The 17746-nt window shown below is 44.7% G+C and overlaps 1 protein-coding gene across 2 annotated transcripts in view; it reads right to left on the minus strand.

Annotated features, from left to right (window-relative positions):
- The window catches only part of LOC311141564 (septin-2-like), a 58878-nt gene that overhangs the window by 22032 nt on the left and 19100 nt on the right, over positions 1 to 17746 (minus strand). The gene's annotated exons all lie outside the window — the stretch shown is intronic.

Below are 17746 nucleotides of genomic sequence, written 5' to 3' on the forward strand. Positions count from 1 at the left end.
AACAATGGCACAAAGGGCTCTTCCTCAGTATTAATTAGAAAAGTGAGCGCCTCTGATTTAAAGGCTTAATTTGTTTTGATACGTGTTATCTAATATGACTGTGTGTTAGTGAAGGCTAGTGAAGCGGAGGAGGTGGAAAAATTCCCCTTGGGGGTAATAAACGATAAGGGTGGGGAGAGACATTCTTACTTTATGGGGTATTATGGAGGCAGTGGATATGAGAAGTTTGAAAACAATGGTTGTGTCCCAAATGGCACCCTATTCCCTATATAGTGCACAACTTCTGCCCAGAGCCCTATATGCAATATGCAACCATACAATACAAAATACTTTAGTTCCTTTAGCATATCTTCTATATTTAATATAGGGGGGAACATTGAGTCATTAAGGTCATGTAGGCCTCCAACTACACTAACAGAAGCAATACACCTGTTTCTCACTACAAACCCCTTATTACAAGGGGTTACACCAGCAAATAACACAATACAATAATATTTTCATATGGTTTACTCATAAACATCACCACAACGTAAACCCAGTAAGAAAACATCCACAATAGAGTATGACTATCATAGCCACAAACCAGTAGAAAAACAGCCACAAACACACAGCTGAGTTAAGTCCCACTCCAATACATTACACTTAGCTACAGTACGAGTACAAATGGCCACAGACCATAATGGTATTTGTAGCTAAACAGTCCCACACTCTGTGGCTGTTACCCAAATGGCACCCTATTCCCTATGGGCTCTGGTCAAAAGTAGTGCACTATAAAGGGAATAGGATACCATTTGGGAGACATCCTGTGTAATCAGTTACAGACCACAGCCCTGTCTGTCCACCTGGTACTGCTCCTGGCCTGACTCAGCAGAAACAGCATGTTCAGGTCTGTCATCATGTACTGTTTGTCCCAACTAAACAACTAGTCCACCAGGGAACAATACTTGGAAGTGAAAATATGCACTGAAGCAAAGTCTTATGAAATCAACAATGCAGAGCGAAAAAGCTCAATGAGAAAAACAATCGAATGGCATCTCTAAACTCTTATCGACCCGGGGTGAGGAGGGCAAGGCAATGGGAGCCCAGAGATCTCACCAAGTCTATGCTGGGAAAACCTTGATGTAAGCTTTATGTAACATTACAGACCAAAGCATCTGGAGCCACTGTAAAAAAAGCTATCCAATAAACAATGAAGTTGACAACATAATAATAACATATTAATAATAACAACAAATGGATTATTGTTTTGCTTTACCACTGACTGGGCTCACACACATGCTCCTGCTGACTGGGCTCACACACATTACACAACTAATGAGGAAGTCAGTGGTGGAAAAAACGCTGACTCCTCGTTAGATTCCTCTAGGTCCCTCACTCAAAAACAACTTTAATTCAAAACTTAATTTGTTAACTTTAAGCCCAAAATGATTTTGTCTTTCCAGGAAATGTATTGAGACTACCCCTCCTGCTGCCCCCATGAAGTCAGCGGGGGTGACAGAGCCCCAACAATACTCACTCTGAGGGGGGCAGACTGAGGGTATTAGACCCCAACACCACTCCCTCCACACACACACACACACACGTCTCTCTCCCTCTCTCTGCAGCCTCAGCTCTTGGGCTGAAATAATCTGGCGTCAAATGGACAGCAGGAGAGAGTGTGTGTGTGTGTGTGTGTGTGTGTGTGTGTGTGTGTGTGTGGAGAGGAGAGGAGAGGTGGAGCTTTGGAGCTCCAGGGGAGATGGCCAGGGAGAGGATGCCCCACCCTTTCAGCATTACACAACTAGCCTCTCTGACTCCCTGTTCCTGCTTCATCTATAGCCCCCATGGACCCTTACCCCTGGGCCTAGGAAGCTCCATGTAATGCTGTAGGAGTCAGAAGTAGTGCACTATATAGGGAATAGGGTGCCATCTGGGATGCATCCTCATACAGACATCCTGATGCCTGCACCATGCTCTAGCTTCCCAGACAGTAATGTACTGTAGCATGCAGGTGTACAGGTGCCCAGGCTAACAGAGCTCCTCACAGCTCTGCATGGGAAAACAAAGTAGCTTTCTTCTTTCTTTCAGATTAGAAATGAAATGGGTGAAGCAACGAGTGACTCGTTCTGAAAGAGCACTTACACAAAGACATCAAATCGACATTCCAGACCCATTCACTGGACGATTAGAGCAGAGGTCCTTCCTGTAATTACTGTACCAGGCAGACTGGACTGGCCCTGCTGGGTCTGCCCAGCCAGGGGGCATGGGAGTGGAGGGGTGGGGGGCAGAAAGTTACCAAGGTAACTGGTGGGATTAACACTTAATATAAAAAAGGCAATGGAATGAAAGTACACCCCCACCCCTTCTCGACTGATCCACAGACCACCCACCTCAACCTATGATCACAGAGAGTGAAGGAGAGTACAATACACACAGTACTAATTAAGCCATGTAGTAATGTCCTGTATATAAGCTATTAAAACCAAGGAACATGTCAGTTTAAGAGTTTGAAAGGGGTTGATGAAAATACCTCTGTTTGGTTCTGGTTGTCACAGTGCAGTTTCACAGTTTAAAAAGAGGCTGAACATAAATGTGTTACAATCAAAGAAGAAGGGGGTGACCAGTAGCTTAGTGGTTAAGAGCGTTGTGCCAGTAACCGAAAGGTCCCTGGTTCTAATCCCCGAGCCGACTAGGTGAAAAATCTGTCGATGTGCCCTTGAGCAAGGCACTTAACCCTAATTGCTCCTGTAAGTCGCTCTGGATAAGAGCGTCTGCTAAATGACGTAAATGTAAGATGTTCCAAATGCAAGGAAACTGGCTGTTATCTCACAGTAAAAGGCCTGTTCCTAATCCACTCTGAAGAGGTATTTATGTGTTAAAGTAATTCTCTCCATGGAGGGAAATGTGTATTTATTGTTTTAAATCCTGCAGAAGCGCAGGCATGCCCTGGCACAATGACTGCCACAGGGAAGAATAATAAATACACCTGCGTGTTCGAGTCCCAGGCAGGAAAGGGACTGGGCAACGACCACACCGACACGGACAAGGACACGGACACACACACACACAGCAGAGAGGGATGAGTAAGGATGAGGTCATCATCACTGTTCACCGAGTGTTTGTGTTGGAAATACCCATTAGAAGCTTAGAGGATGAAAGAGAAACAGTGCAGGACTTGAGGAGGCAATACAAGGTCTTTGGCTAACTCCACCACTGAATGCTAGTATCTTGGTCATTGAGGCTAATGCTAGGCTAAGCCAACTACAGTGTATGTAGGACTGACTGGCTAGCTATGCCTTAGCAGCTCGCTAACTAGCTAACTGTACTCCACCGCAACTGTATGAGCCTGGAGATTGAGGTACAGCTACCAGCATAGGTGCCTGACCAATGGAGCAAATGGAGAAGCTGCACCCCCACTTTCAAAATAGGGGTGCAAACATGTTTTTGCAACCCCACTTTTTTACCAGAAAATTATCATGATCCATTGAGTAATTTGTGAATGTTTTGAGCTACTCTGTATTAAAATATTAACTCACTGGACAGTTTATTAGGTACACCCATCTAGTACCGGGTCAGACCCCCCTTTTCCTCCACAACTGCCTGAATTCTTTGGGGCATTTTACAAGGTGTCGGAAAGGTTCCACAGGGATGTTGGTCCATGCTGACGCAATGGCATCACACAGTTGCTGCAGATTGGAAGGCGGTACATTCATGCTGCGAACAGCCTCTTCCATCTAATCCCAAAGATGCTCTATTGGGTTGAGGTCTGGGGACTGAACATTTTCCAAGTTATGTTTTTCCACTCCTCAATTGTCCAGTGTTGGTGATCGCGTGCCAACTGGAGCCGCTTCTTCTTGTTTTTAGCTGATAGGAGTGGAACCCAGTGTGGTCGTCTGCTGCAATAGCCCATCCGTGACAAGGATCGACACGTTGTGCGTTCCAAGATGCCTTCCTGCACATCACATAATTCCAATGCAAGAACCCAAATGGGTATTGCTACATTTCAGTATGTATCATCATACAGTGAGGGGAAAACGTATTTGATCCCCTGCTGATTTTGTACGTTTGCCCACTGACAAAGACATGATCAGTCTATAATTTTAATGGTAGGTTTATTTGAACAGTGAGAGACAGAATAACAACAACAAAATCCAGAAAAACGCATGTCAAAAATGTTATAAATTGATTTGCATTTTAATGAGGGAAATAAGTATTTGACCCCTCTGCAAAACATGACTTAGTACTTGGTGGCAAAACCCTTGTTGGCAATCACAGAGGTCAGACGTTTCTTGTAATTGGCCACCAGGTTTGCACACATCTCAGGAGGGATTTTGTTCCACTCCTCTTTGCAGATCTTCTCCAAGTCATTAAGGTTTCGAGGCTGACGTTTGGCAACTCGAACCTTCAGCTCCCTCCACAGATTTTCTATGGGATTAAGGTCTGGAGACTGGCTAGGCCACTCCAGGACCTTAATATGCTTCTTCTTGAGCCACTCCTTTGTTGCCTTGGCCGTGTGTTTTGGATCATTGTCATGCTGGAATACCCATCCACTACCCATTTTCAATGCCCTGGTTGAGGGAAGGAGGTTCTCACCCAAGATTTGACGGTACATGGCCCCGTCCATCATCCCTTTGAGGCGGTGAAGTTGTCCTGTCCCCTTAGCAGAAAAACACCCCCAAAGCATAATGTTTCCACCTTCATGTTTGACGGTGGGGATGGTGTTCTTGGGGTCATAGGCAGCATTCCTCCTCCTCCAAACATGGCAAGTTGAGATGATGCCAAAGAGCTCGATTTTGGTCTCATCTGACCACAACACTTTCACCCAGTTCTCCTCTGAACCATTCAGATGTTCATTGACAAACTTCAGAAGGCCCTGTATATGTGCTTTCTTGAGCAGGGGGACCTTGCGGGCGCTGCAGGATTTCCGTCCTTCACGGCGTAGTGTGTTACCAATTGTTTTCTTGGTGACTATGGTCCCAGCTGCCTTGAGATCATTGACAAGATCCTCCCGTATAGTTCTAGGCTGATTCCTCACCGTTCTCATGATCATTGCAACTCCACGAGGTGAGATCTTGCATGGAGCCCCAGGCCGAGGGAGATTGACAGTTCTTTTGTGTTTCTTCCATTTGCGAATAATCGCACCAACTGTTGTCACCTTCTCACCAAGCTGCTTGGCGATGGTCTTGTAGCCCATTCCAGCCTTGTGTAGGTCTACAATCTTGTCCCTGACATCCTTGGAGAGCTCTTTGGTCTTGGCCATGGTGGAGAGTTTGGAATCTGATTGATTGATTGCTTCTGTGGACAGGTGTCTTTTATACAGGTAACAAGCTGAGATTAGGAGCACTCCCTTTAAGAGTGTGCTCCTAATCTCAGCTTGTTACCTGTATAAAAGACACCTGGGAGCCAGAAATCTTTCTGATTGAGAATACTTATTTCCCTCATTAAAACGCAAATCAATTTATAACATTTTTTACATGCGTTTTTCTGGATTTTTGTTGTTGTTATTCTGTCTCTCACTGTTCAAATAAACCTACCATTAAATTATAGACTGATCATTTCTTTGTCAGTGGGCAAACGTTCAAAATCAGCAGGGGATCAAATACTTTTTTCCCTCACTGTAGAAGTAAATAACCATAGAAATAGAATGTAGGCTCTTGGTAGCTTATTGCTTTTCTTGGTTGTAAATGGAACTGTACGTATTGGAAAAGTGTTTATGGTAGGCCGGCATTACTTAATTGAATATTTGGGCGAGTCGAATTTGATCCACAGAAGTGTATTGTGCCATATCGCAACGTGTTGCTGAACTCATGAGCTGAATGATTTTCCATGTTTGAAGCGGGCCTATAAGCCTGTTTATTTGGCAAGACAGCTTGTTGCATCTCAATGTAGTAGGCTGTACTCCCGTGTAGCTCAGTTGGTAGAGCATGGCGTTTGCAACGCCAGGGTTGTGGGTTCGATTCCCACGGGGGACCAGTATGAAAAAAAAAAATGTATGCACTCACTAACTGTAAGTCGCTCTGTATAAGAGCGTCTGCTAAATGACTAAAATGTGAAAAAAAAAAAAATTATTTGAGTTATTTGCATTCACCATTTGTTTACTGTTTATGTAATTAGCCTAGATTGTGTCATGCCTTTATTGATCTGATATTTTGTTTATAAGCCTAGTAAGCCTACCGCTGTTTTGTTCTGTTCACATTCATTCGATCGCATTCGCAGTTGTGTCGGTATTCTAAGCCAAACTGCTATTCAGTATTTTTGTTTGCATGAATAACTAGGCTATTACTTTCAGCATTTAGTTTGCATTGTTTTGGTAAGACAGCTGTGTGTGCAGCTGCATCATTCTATCTTGTAGCCTATATTCATTGCCAAAATGGCCTTGCTTTAGTGTGTAGGGTGCTGTCCATTGTGCTGATTCAGCGCTGTGGAGATGGGCTACAGATTTTGCGCCAACCTGTCACTTCAAAAGCACTCAATGGTCTCGGAGTCTCGGCATTTGAACTTTGTTTATTGTGGTATAGCATGATAAGCAGAATTCAATATGATTCCAATGGAAGAACAACCCAAAATTGTGCCACCTCGCCAATTTCAACTGCCCCCTTAGTCACTTTAGTCCTATCCTCTTTGCATCAAATATGTATGCTGCTGAGAAAAGTTAATCTTAAACATTTTCATGGGGACAGCGCTTCAACACAACGGCGGCCCTGTGGGGCTATAGTCGAGCTAGTTCACACAGTAGCAGCAGGACTGAGGATTCCTGGGGGAGTCGACAGGAGCGAGACAATGACGGGAAAGCTGTGACAGCACCGCAGGCCGTGGCCTGGGTGAAATATGGCAGCTGCATGGCCAAACTGCCTTCCGTGAGAACAGGAGTGGACGGGGGAGAGAGAAGGGGAGAGGGCTGAACAATTGGTTGTCCCCCGGCTCGGCACGAGAATAGAACTCCTCCTGAGCTCTCTAGCCCTCTCTGACCTCTGCCTCCCTTCAAACTACAGTGGCCATGTACTGTCTCAGATTACTAAACTACTAGTAGCAATTGCAGTAAAATACCCAACTCAAGTGCTACTATACCGATAGAGCAGGTTAGTGGGTACATACAGTACAGTGTACTAGCACTACATGCCCTCCCTCATCAAGATCATTTAAAACCCATTGTTGAATAAACTCAGGCTCCCGAGTGGCGCAGCAGTCTAAGGCACTGCATCTCAGTGTTTGAGGCGTCACTGCAGACTCCCTGGTTCGATTCCAGGCTGTATCACAACCGGCCGTGATTGGGAGTCCCATCGGGCGGCGCACAATTGGCCCAGCGTCGTCCGGGTTTGGCTGGTGTTCTTAACTGACTTGCCTAGTTAAATAAAGGTTAAATACAAATTTAACAGTACCAATTCACGCCATGCTGTTCATATAAATAATTTACCCGTTTCTCGCAGTTATTTATCCCGGGAAAAGGGAGTGGTTGTGGGTGGTAAATCCCAGTAAATTTCGGTAACCGGGTTCCCGCCGTTCAACCCTATACAAAACCAAACTGATCTTACATAAGGACACAGCCCCAACCAGTATACACCCTGTATACAATACTCTATAAAATGCTAGAAATACTAAATGTCCATTATAGCTGATGCAGGATATGCCAGAATTCTGTTTTCTCATCTTATTTCAGTACCATTGTCCTTGACAGGATCCAGTCTAAACCAGTTCCTGTATAAAGTCTGATCAGATAGAGAAGCAGTAGTGAGGTGGTTTATGAGTAAAGCCCCACACAGGATATGACTGCAGGGTCACAGTAAGTAAGTAGCCTTGCATGAGCGAGCCAGAATGGCTCATAGGGCAGGAGCCTATCTTCTGTTTCTGTAGCGTGAGGCAGCTTGATGTACAAGTACACCCCCTGGACAGGATGCTAGTCTATCACAGGGCCTTACCCCCAATCGATCTCCCTAATGCTGAGTGCCAAGAGGAGACGCATCACGTCCCATTTTTACAGCCTTTGGTATGACTCGGCCAGGGATTGAACTCACAACCTTCCAATCTGAGGGCGGACACTAACCACAAGGCCACTGAGTTGCAGTGTCAAAGACACAAAGGATAAACTCTCCAATATATCCTGCTCAGGGCTACTTAGGAGTTACAGACCACTGTGCCCTCAGCCAGGGAAACGTAGGGTTACTTGCTTAACCCCGGTTCTATGAGAATATGAGTGAAATATGTCACTTATGGGATACGCCTTAGGGCGGGTCACAAGCTTGAAGAATCCAATCACACAGAGTCTGTTGGAGACAGACAGGTCGAGTTGCGAATGAGGTGAGCTCCTTTCCTCAATAAAGGGAGCCACTCGCCTGCCAACTGGTCATTCTCAAGCATGCCTCTCTCTTCTTTGTGCTCTTGCGAGCAGGGAAAAGCGGTGACACATCTCACTCATATTCTCATAGACCCTATATTTCTAATACTCGTTTTGATGTGTCATATATGGGATATGGCCAACTCCCGTAACGCAGACATGTTTACCGAAGCAAGGGTAGTTCCAACAGCATCACCCCTCAGAGGCGCCAATACCGAGGACAGTATGCGCCAATAAAGGTGCAGTGACATCCAGTCAAAACCTCAAATGTATGAGGGATGGCCCAACATGCCGCCTCGAAAAAATCTCTTGTAAAGAGATGCCTTTGAACAGTGCCCAAGAGGTAGCCATACCACTGGTGGAATGAGCCTTCGGGCCCTCCGGGGGCTGTAAACCCCTGCTCCGCTAGGCTACCTGCCACCCCATATTCAGTGCATTCGGAAAGTATTCAGACCCCTTCCCTTTTTCCACTTTGTTACGTTACAGCCTTATTCTAAAATGAATTAAATACATTTTTCCTCATCAATCTACACACAATACCCCATAATGACAAAGCGAAAACAGGTTTAGACATTTTTGCTAATTTATAAAATAAAATAAACAGAAATTATTTACATAAGTATTCAAACCCTTTGCTATGAGACTCGAAATTCAGCTCAGGTGCGTCGTGTTTCCATTGATCATCCTTGAGATGTTTCTACAACTTGACTGGAGTCCACCTGTGATAAATTAAATTGATTGGACATGATTTGGAAAGGCACACACCTGTCTATGTAAGGTCCTACAGTTGACAGTGCATGTCAGAGCAAAAACCAAGCCATGAGGTCGAAGGAATTGTCCTTAGAGCTCCAAGACAGGATTGTGTCGAGGCACAGATCTGGGAAGGGTACCAAAAAATGTGTTGCAGCATTGAAGGTCCCCAAGAACACAGTGGCCTCCATCGTTATTAAATTGAAGAAGTTTGGAACCACCAAGACTCTTCCTAGAGCTGGCCGCCCAGCCAAACTGAGCAATCGGGGGAGAAAGGCCTTGGTCAGGGAGGTGACCTAGAACCCGATGGTCACTCTGACAGAGCTCTAGAGTTCCTCTGTGGAGATGGGAGAACCTTCCAGAAGGACAACCATCTCTGCAGCACTCCACCAATCAGGCCTTTATGGTAGAGTGGCCAGACGGAAGCCTCTCCTCAGTAAAAGGCACATGACAGTTTGCCAAAAGGCACCTAAAGGACTCTCAGACCATGAAAAACAAGATTCTCTGGTCTGATGAAACCAAGATTGAACTCTTTGGCCTGAATGCCAAGCGTCACGTCTGGAGAGAAACCAGGCACCGCTCATCACCTGGTCAATACCACTTGAACCCGATCTAACATCTCTGGAGAGACCTGAAAATAGCTGTGCAGCGACGCTCCCCATCCAACCTGACAGAGCTTGAGAGGATCTGCAGAGAAAAATGGGAGAAACTCCCCAAAACACAGGTGTGCCAAGTTTGTAGCGTCATACCCAAGAAGACTCAAGTCTGTAATCGCTGCTTCAAGAAAGAACTGAGTAAAGGATCTGAATACTTACAGTGGGGAGAACAAGTATTTGATACACTGCCGATTTTGCAGGTTTTCCTACTTACAAAGCATGTAGAGGTTTGTAATTCTTATCATAGGTACACTTCAACTGTGAGAGACGGAATCTAAAACAAAAATCCAGAAAATCACATTGTATGATTTTTAAGTAATTAATTTGCATTTTATTGCATGACATAAGTATTTGATACATCAGAAAAGCAGAACTTAATATTTAGTACAGAAACCTTTGTTTGCAATTACAGAGATCATGCGTTTCCTGTAGGTCTTGACCAGGTTTGCACACACTGCAGCAGGGATTTTGGCCCACTCCTCCATACAGACCTTCTCCAGATCCTTCAGGTTTCGGAGCTGTCGCTGGGCAATACGGACCTTCAGCTCCCTCCAAAGATTTTCTATTGGGTTCAGGTATGGAGACTGGCTAGGCCACTCCAGGACCTTGAGATGCTTCTTACGGAGCCACTCCTTAGTTGCCCTGGCTGTGTGTTTCGGGTCGTTGTCATGCTGGAAGACTCAGCCACGACCCATCTTCAATGCTCTTACTGAGGGAAGGAGGTTGTTGGCCAAGATCTCGCGATACATGGCCCCATCCATCCTCCCCTCAATACGGTGCAGTCGTCCTGTCCCCTTTGCAGAAAAGCATCCCCAAAGAATGATGATTCCACCTCCATGCTTCACGTTGGGATGATGTTCTTGGGGTTGTACTCATCCTTCTTCTTCCTCCAAACACGGCGAGTGGAGTTTAGACCAAAAAGCTCTATTTTTGTCTCATCAGACCACATGACCTTCTCCCATTCCTCCTCTGGATCATCCAGATGGTCTTTGGCAAACTTCAGACGGGCCTGGACATGCGCTGGCTTGAGCAGGGGGAGTTCTGGGCTGATCCCTCACCTTCCTCATGATCATTGATGCCCCACGAGGTGAGATCTTGCCTGGAGCCCCAGACCGAGGGTGATTGACCGTCGTCTTGAACTTCTTCAATTTTCTAATAATTGCGCCAACAGTTGTTGCCTTCTCACCAAGCTGCTTGCCTATTGTCCTGTAGCCCATCCCAGCCTTGTGCAGGTCTACAATTTTATCCCTGATGTCCTTACACAGCTCTCTGGTCTTGGCCATTGTGGAGAGGTTGGAGTCTGTTTGATTGAGTGTGTGGACAGGTGTCTTTTATACAGGTAACAAGTTCAAACAGGTGCAGTTAATACAGGTAATGAGTGGAGAACAGGAGGGCTTCTTAAAGAAAAACTAACAGGTCTGTGAGAGCCGGAATTCTTATTGGTTGAAATGTGCTGTATAAATAAAGCTTGATTTGGTTTGGGCCTTGCTGGACAGGGGCTTGTCCCAGTTAAGTTTGGCTTCCGCCACGCATGCTGGAACCCTTAGGAGTCGTCGTTTCCCCGGGATGGTGCGAGAGGGGAGTTTCCTCCCGTCTAACCAGTCCCTTTCAGCGCAGCAACCCCCCACAGGTGTGGACCAGTCGATACCGAGCCTGGTCGCTGCCTGTTTAGACGTCGATAAGCCCAACATTTTCATTGGGTGCTGATGCTGCACTGAGGGCAGAGCCGTGGGCTTGAGTTTTCTTCTCCTCGACGATTTGGAGTATTTCTTCTTCATCGACATCGAGTTTCTCATCCTCCTCGCCCGCTGTTTTGTTTTGATACAGTGATTTGAGGGCTCCGTATTTAATGAACCTCCTCCAAGGAGGGAAGGGTTTGTGGGTTAGCCTCATTGCCCGAAGGCTGTGAGGGCGACGAGTCTTGTTTGGAGGTTGCTCTGCGCACTTGCTGATGAAGGCAGTTTGCAGGCAGTGCCCTACAATGCAAGCAGAACTCAGGGTTAGCGAGTGATGCCGTAGCGTGCTCAAAACCTAAGCAGGCGATACATACAGTGAGGGAAAAAAGTATTTGATCCCCTGCTGATTTTGTACATTTGCCCACTGACAAAGAAATGATCAGTCTATCATTTTAATGGTAGGTTTATTTGAACAGTGAGAGACAGAATAACAACAACAACAACAAAAAAGAAAGATTTCTGGCTCCCAGGTGTCTTTTATACAGGTAACAAGCTGAGATTAGGAGCACTCCCTTTGAGTGTGCTCCTAATCTCAGCTTGTTACCTGTATAAAAGACACCTGGGAGCCAGAAATCTTTCTGATTGAGAGGGGGTCAAATACTTATTTCCCTCATTAAAATGCAAATCAATTTATAACATTTTTGACATGCGTTTTTCTGGATGTTTTTGTTGTTATTCTGTCTCTCATTGTTCAAATAAACCTACCATTAAAATTATAGACTGATCATTTATTTGTCAGTGGGAAAATGTACAAAATCAGCAGGGGGTCAAATTCTTTTTCCCCCTCACTGTATGGGGTGTGTATCCCTGCCTGCTATCATCGCGCCGCATGGGCATGGGTGTGCCGGTGCTGGGGCAGGAGGCCTGCTAGGTTCTCCCTGTGTAGGGGTAGTAGGCTCCATGGATGCAATAAATACTATTCCTCAAGCAAAGTGTGAGCTAGCTAGCATTCACCTCATGGTTAACAGCCTAGCTAGTTAGCACACTGCTAGCCAGAGAATGAGCATGCTATCTTTGTCTTTCGGCGAACCATGCGTGTCTCTCGACCGTCGAGCTGTGAAGCTAGGGCGGTCAGTCCAGTCAACACGGTCCGTGAGTGTGTTGTGCTAAACGTGAGAGGAAAGCCAGCAATTCTACCCTTTCCTGGTAGAAAAGCTAGTTTAGTGTAGCTAGACTTGCGGCGAGTTACACGGGTTAGCTAAGCCTTGCGGCGACAGCTAGCCCTTTGTGTGGTTAACTAGCCTTGTAGCTAGCTAGCCAAGTTAGATAAAGCCTTGAGGCGAGGGCTAACCAAGTCTCGATAGCTAGCCATGTGACGTTAGCTAAACAGACTTTGCTGATAGCTACTTTAGTGAGGAAAAATTTACTTACTATGACAGATATGTGGTTGTCCCACCTAGCTACAGTATCTTAAGATGAATGCACTAACTGTAAGTTGCTCTGGATAAGAGCGTCTGCTAAATTACTAAAATAGAAATGTAAACGACAGGAGCTGAGGTCCTATGTTCGGCAGTGTTAACCTCACGGTTCGCCTGAGAACAGTTCAGTTGCAAGACATGAATCTATTCGTGCTGATGAGAGCTTTTAGTGAGCACAGTTACTACCGCAAGGAAGAAAGGCGAGAATGACCAGTTGGCGGGCGGATGGTTCCCTTTATTGAGGAGAGGGGCTCACCTCATTCGCCACCCGACTTGTCTGTCTCCAACAGACACTGTGTGATTGGATTCTTCGAGCTTGTGATCCTCCATAAGGCATATCCCATAAGTGACACATCGAAAGAGTATTATAAATAGAACTGGCATTACAAAGAATAAAGAAGGGGGATGGAGAGAGAAGGGGGAGAGGGAGAGAGAAAGCGGGGAGACCAAAGGAACAAAGTCTGAGGGGAGAGAAGGAGAGAACAAAAGAGAGGGATGGTGAGCGAGGGCGAGAGCGAGGTTTGTTCAAAGGTTGATAAGGTTATATTGCGCAGGGTGGCAGGCTGCGTCTTGTCGGCGGAATAGTCTTGAGATTGCAGGAAACGTATATTGTTCTCTACAAGCTGTTTCCCCCTAATAATACAGAGAGAGTAGGACTGGGGATGAAGGGAGGGCAACACATTTAGCTGATGGACAAACAACGTAAAAATGGTGAGAAAGTGGCCAGTGAAAAACAAATAAACAAATAAATATCTGGGGGAAAACACTAGTCATTAATCATTCTACAGCCGAAGGCTTTTTCTGGTAGCTTCTTGGCTGCTGCCTCTCTGACCTCAATAGAAAGACTGGTACTCAACTACCCTAGTATGGCAGGAGAGGGGTATTCTACTACCCTAGTCTAACAGGGGAGGGGTATTGTACTATCCCAGTCTAACAGGGGATGAGTATCCTACTACCCTAGTCTAACAGGGGTGGGGCACCCAACTGCCCTAGTCTGGCAGGGGGCAATTCCACAGAGTGACACAGACTCAGATTTTTCACTTTAAAATGTATGTCAAACAAAAACCAATGATTGCAAAGTTCAACAAACCATACATCTCTGCACAAGGACTACTTTAACAATTTCCACAGAAAATGTGACAAAAATAAATGTACTTGGAGAACAGTGCAGATGGAAAGTTTGGTAACAGAATGACGCCATAAACAGCATAACGTTACCAAACTTTGCATCTGCACTGTTCTTCAAGTAAATGTGTTTTTGTATAAATGTTTGTGGAAATTGTTAAAAGTTACTGTGGAATTGACCAGGGGAGGGGCACCCAACTACCCTAGTTTGGCAGGGGACTGGTACTCAACTAAGGTGCTCGGCGTCGCTGTGGAGGAATTTTGGCCCACTCTTCCATGAAGAACTGCTTTAACTCAGTGACGTGTGGATTTTCAAGCATGAACTGCTCGTTTCAAGTCCTGCCACAACATCTCAATTGGGATTAGGTCTGGACTTTGACTAGGCCATTCCAAAACTTCAAATGTGGTGCTTTTTAGCAATTTTCATGTAGACTTGATTGTGTGTTTTGGATTATTGTCTTGCTGCATGACCCAGCTGCGCTTCAGCTTCAGCTCACAGACGGATGGTCTGACATTCTCCTGTAGAATTCTCTGATACAGAGCAGAATTCATGGTTCCTTCTATTAAGGCAAGTCGTCCAGATCCTGAGGCAGCAAAGCATCCCCAAACCATCACACCACCACCACCTTTGGTATGATGTTCTTACTGTGGAATGCAGAGTTTGGTTTTCACCAGGCATTACTGGAACCATGTCGTCCAAAAATGTATACTTTTAAATAATCTGTACATAGAACGTTCTTCCAAGAGTCTTGATGATCATCCAGGTGCTTTTTGGCAAACTTGAGTCAACTTTTTGGACGAGATGGGTCCCATTATGCCTGCATTCCACAGTAAGAACATCATACCAAAGGTCAAGCATGGTTGTGGTGGGGTGATGGTTTGGGGATGCTTTGCTGAATGTCAGATCATCCGTCTGTGAGCTGAAGCTGAAGCGCATCCGGGTCATGCAGCAGGACAATGATCCAAAACACACAATCAAGTCTACATGAAAATTGCTAAAAAGTAACAAATTGGACGTTTTGGAATGGCCTAGTCAAAGTGCAGACCTAATCCCAATTGAGATGTTGTGGCAGGACTTGAAACGAGCAGTTCATGCTTGAAAACCCACATGTCACTGAGTTAAAGCAGTTCTGCATGGAAGAGTGGGCCAAAATTCCTCCACAGCGACGTGAGAGACTGATCAACAACTACAGGAAGCATTTGGTTGGAGTCATTGCAGCTAAAGGTGGCACAACCAGTTATTGAGTATAAGGGGGCAATTACTTTTTCACACAGGGGAATTGGGTGTTGCATAACTTTGTTTATGAAATAAATGAAATAAATATGTAATTGTTGTGTTATTTGTTCACTTATGTTCCCTTTATCTAATATTAGGTTTTGGTTGAAGATCTGATAACATTCAGTATCACAAATGTGCAAAAGTAGAGAAAATTAGAAAGGGGGCAAATACTTTTTCATAGCACTGTGTATGCAGTATGTACAGGTACAGAGAGACTTTAAGCATCCCAACATTATCTTGGCCGGAAGTTGAAAAGATTCAAAACAAAGAGCCAATAACTTTCAGCATCCAGGAGAATGATTGGGAAAAAAAAAAAATGTTCCATTGAAAAATAAAATGTAATTGATGCTTAGCGAAGGGGTATTTGGAAATAGCCATGGGATGGTTTTTCAATACTGTCAATACCATTGAAACTATTTATTTGACATTTAATACGTTTTAATAATTGTAGCTATTTTTAAAGTAAATACCTGCAGTCAACTTGCACAATGCGATAGGAGATAAAGCAGATTGCGTTCTTAATTTCACCTGTCACATTATTTTACATTATGAAGCTTACGTCGTTCCTCAGAACAGTTGAGCCAGTAATGTGTTTGTTTGTAAATTGCACAACGGGGAAGCGCAAGCAGCTCCAGCTCCGGGGGTCGCATTTTATATTGAAGGTCAAGTGTTTTTTCGCTTCAATAGAGTGATCAGGGGCGTGCAACTATAGTTTTCCTTTACAGAAAATACATTAGTGCAACACATTCAGCAGAAAATAGGTTAATTTTCATCAGATCACAAGAAAAGGAGCTTACAACTAAAAAGCACATTTTATTTTGCAAAAACTATGCATGGCCATCATATTTCTAATGTTTAGGCCTATCATAGAAAGAATGTAGCCAGCTACATTTCCTAATGTTTTTCTTAAAGTTAATTTTACCGAGAAAAATAGGCTGGCTACACGAAGAAAAGTACCGGAGAAAAGTAACTGCACATGAGTCAGAGCGCTGTCTGCTGATAGAATGCCCACCTGTGAATTCTCATCTGAGTGGAGAAGTGCAACTGAAGCACAAAATTAGTCTGATGCTGAGCAGAAATTACAATAAGAAGCATTTTAGATCTGCATTTACAAAACACAGCAAGATATTTCTTATGCGTTTTATATTTTGTTCCTGCGTGAAAAATGCAGAATTCTGCGTTAACACGACCCCTAAGTTTAAGTTGCTATCTAACTAAGTGGCTGAATTAATAATGTGACGGGGCATCATATTGTGTTAGCTTTCTGCCGTGTTTGAGAAGTCAAAGCCCTTTGGGTGAGTTATTTGTACAGCTGCCACTTCTATCTTGATTGCTTTCTTCTCTGTTCTCAGCCCTCGGCTATCCATTCTGTTTATCCTAATCGCTTGTTAACTGTTTTTATGGGAACGCTAAGTGGACCATGGGAACTAATGCGACAAACAGACAGAGTTTTTAGACAGTTGAGCAGGGTGTGCAATTTGATCAAAAGCATATCTCCTGTCCCTCTCTCACCCCATTCCATCCCTATGGCTGTCAGGACACTCACCCTATACAGATCTGGTAAAAGCTTTTTTTAAAATCTATTTAAAAAAATACTATTTGAGGAGGAACTGTGTGTGTGTGTGTGTGTGTGTCTTTACTAATCTGTAACATCAGCAGTTTACACAACCAGACTGAGTCTGCAGTCACACACACTCCTGTAGAACCAGCTCTGTCCAGACCTGGGCCTCCAACAAAGCAGCTGTACAGTGACTGTGTCTGCCATCCTCCACTGGAGCCCAGCTGCTAGGTAAGCAAACAAACTTGTTAAAGTATAGCTAACGAGACAGCTCAGGCAAAACGAAGTGGGTTGTGGGCAGGAGTTAGACAATAAGATATTCACAAATTATTATACTGGATGGATGTTACACACACACACAAGTGCACGCACACACACGCCAGCCCTGTCCGGATCTGGTTGCTATCCCTCCCACCACAGAGAAAAAGGCACTGTTGAAACAATTGAAACAAACTGACTCAAACACAAGAATCAAAAGTAGCAGAAACCAAAACATCTATATTATCAGGCAGTGGAGCCATTGTTGGGTGGGCTGGGTGGGTGGAGGGAGGGAGTAGGGGAGATAAGTAGGGGGGATGCAGGAAATCCTATTTACACAGCCTCATTCTCCTCTGCCTAGCGTGGGCTATATCAGCTTAACAAACCTCTCATGGTGTGTGTGTGTGTGACATCAGACCAGACATCAGGAAACCAGGAGCATGCAGGTCTGCTCCAATAGGAAGCATCTGGAAGGAGGGGACACTGACCAAGATATGTGTATGCTCTCTCTCCCTCTTTTTTCTCTCTGCACTTCTAAATAAGCCTGCTATTGTCCAGCATCATTAAAAATGTACACACATACACACACACAGCCACACATAGGCAAACGTGTGCGTATTCACACACAATCACGGATGTTCGACTTGCATAGTTG

Source organism: Coregonus lavaretus, assembly GCF_964263955.1.
Source record: "Coregonus lavaretus genome assembly, chromosome: 14".
Taxonomy (NCBI): Eukaryota; Metazoa; Chordata; class Actinopteri; order Salmoniformes; family Salmonidae; genus Coregonus; species Coregonus lavaretus.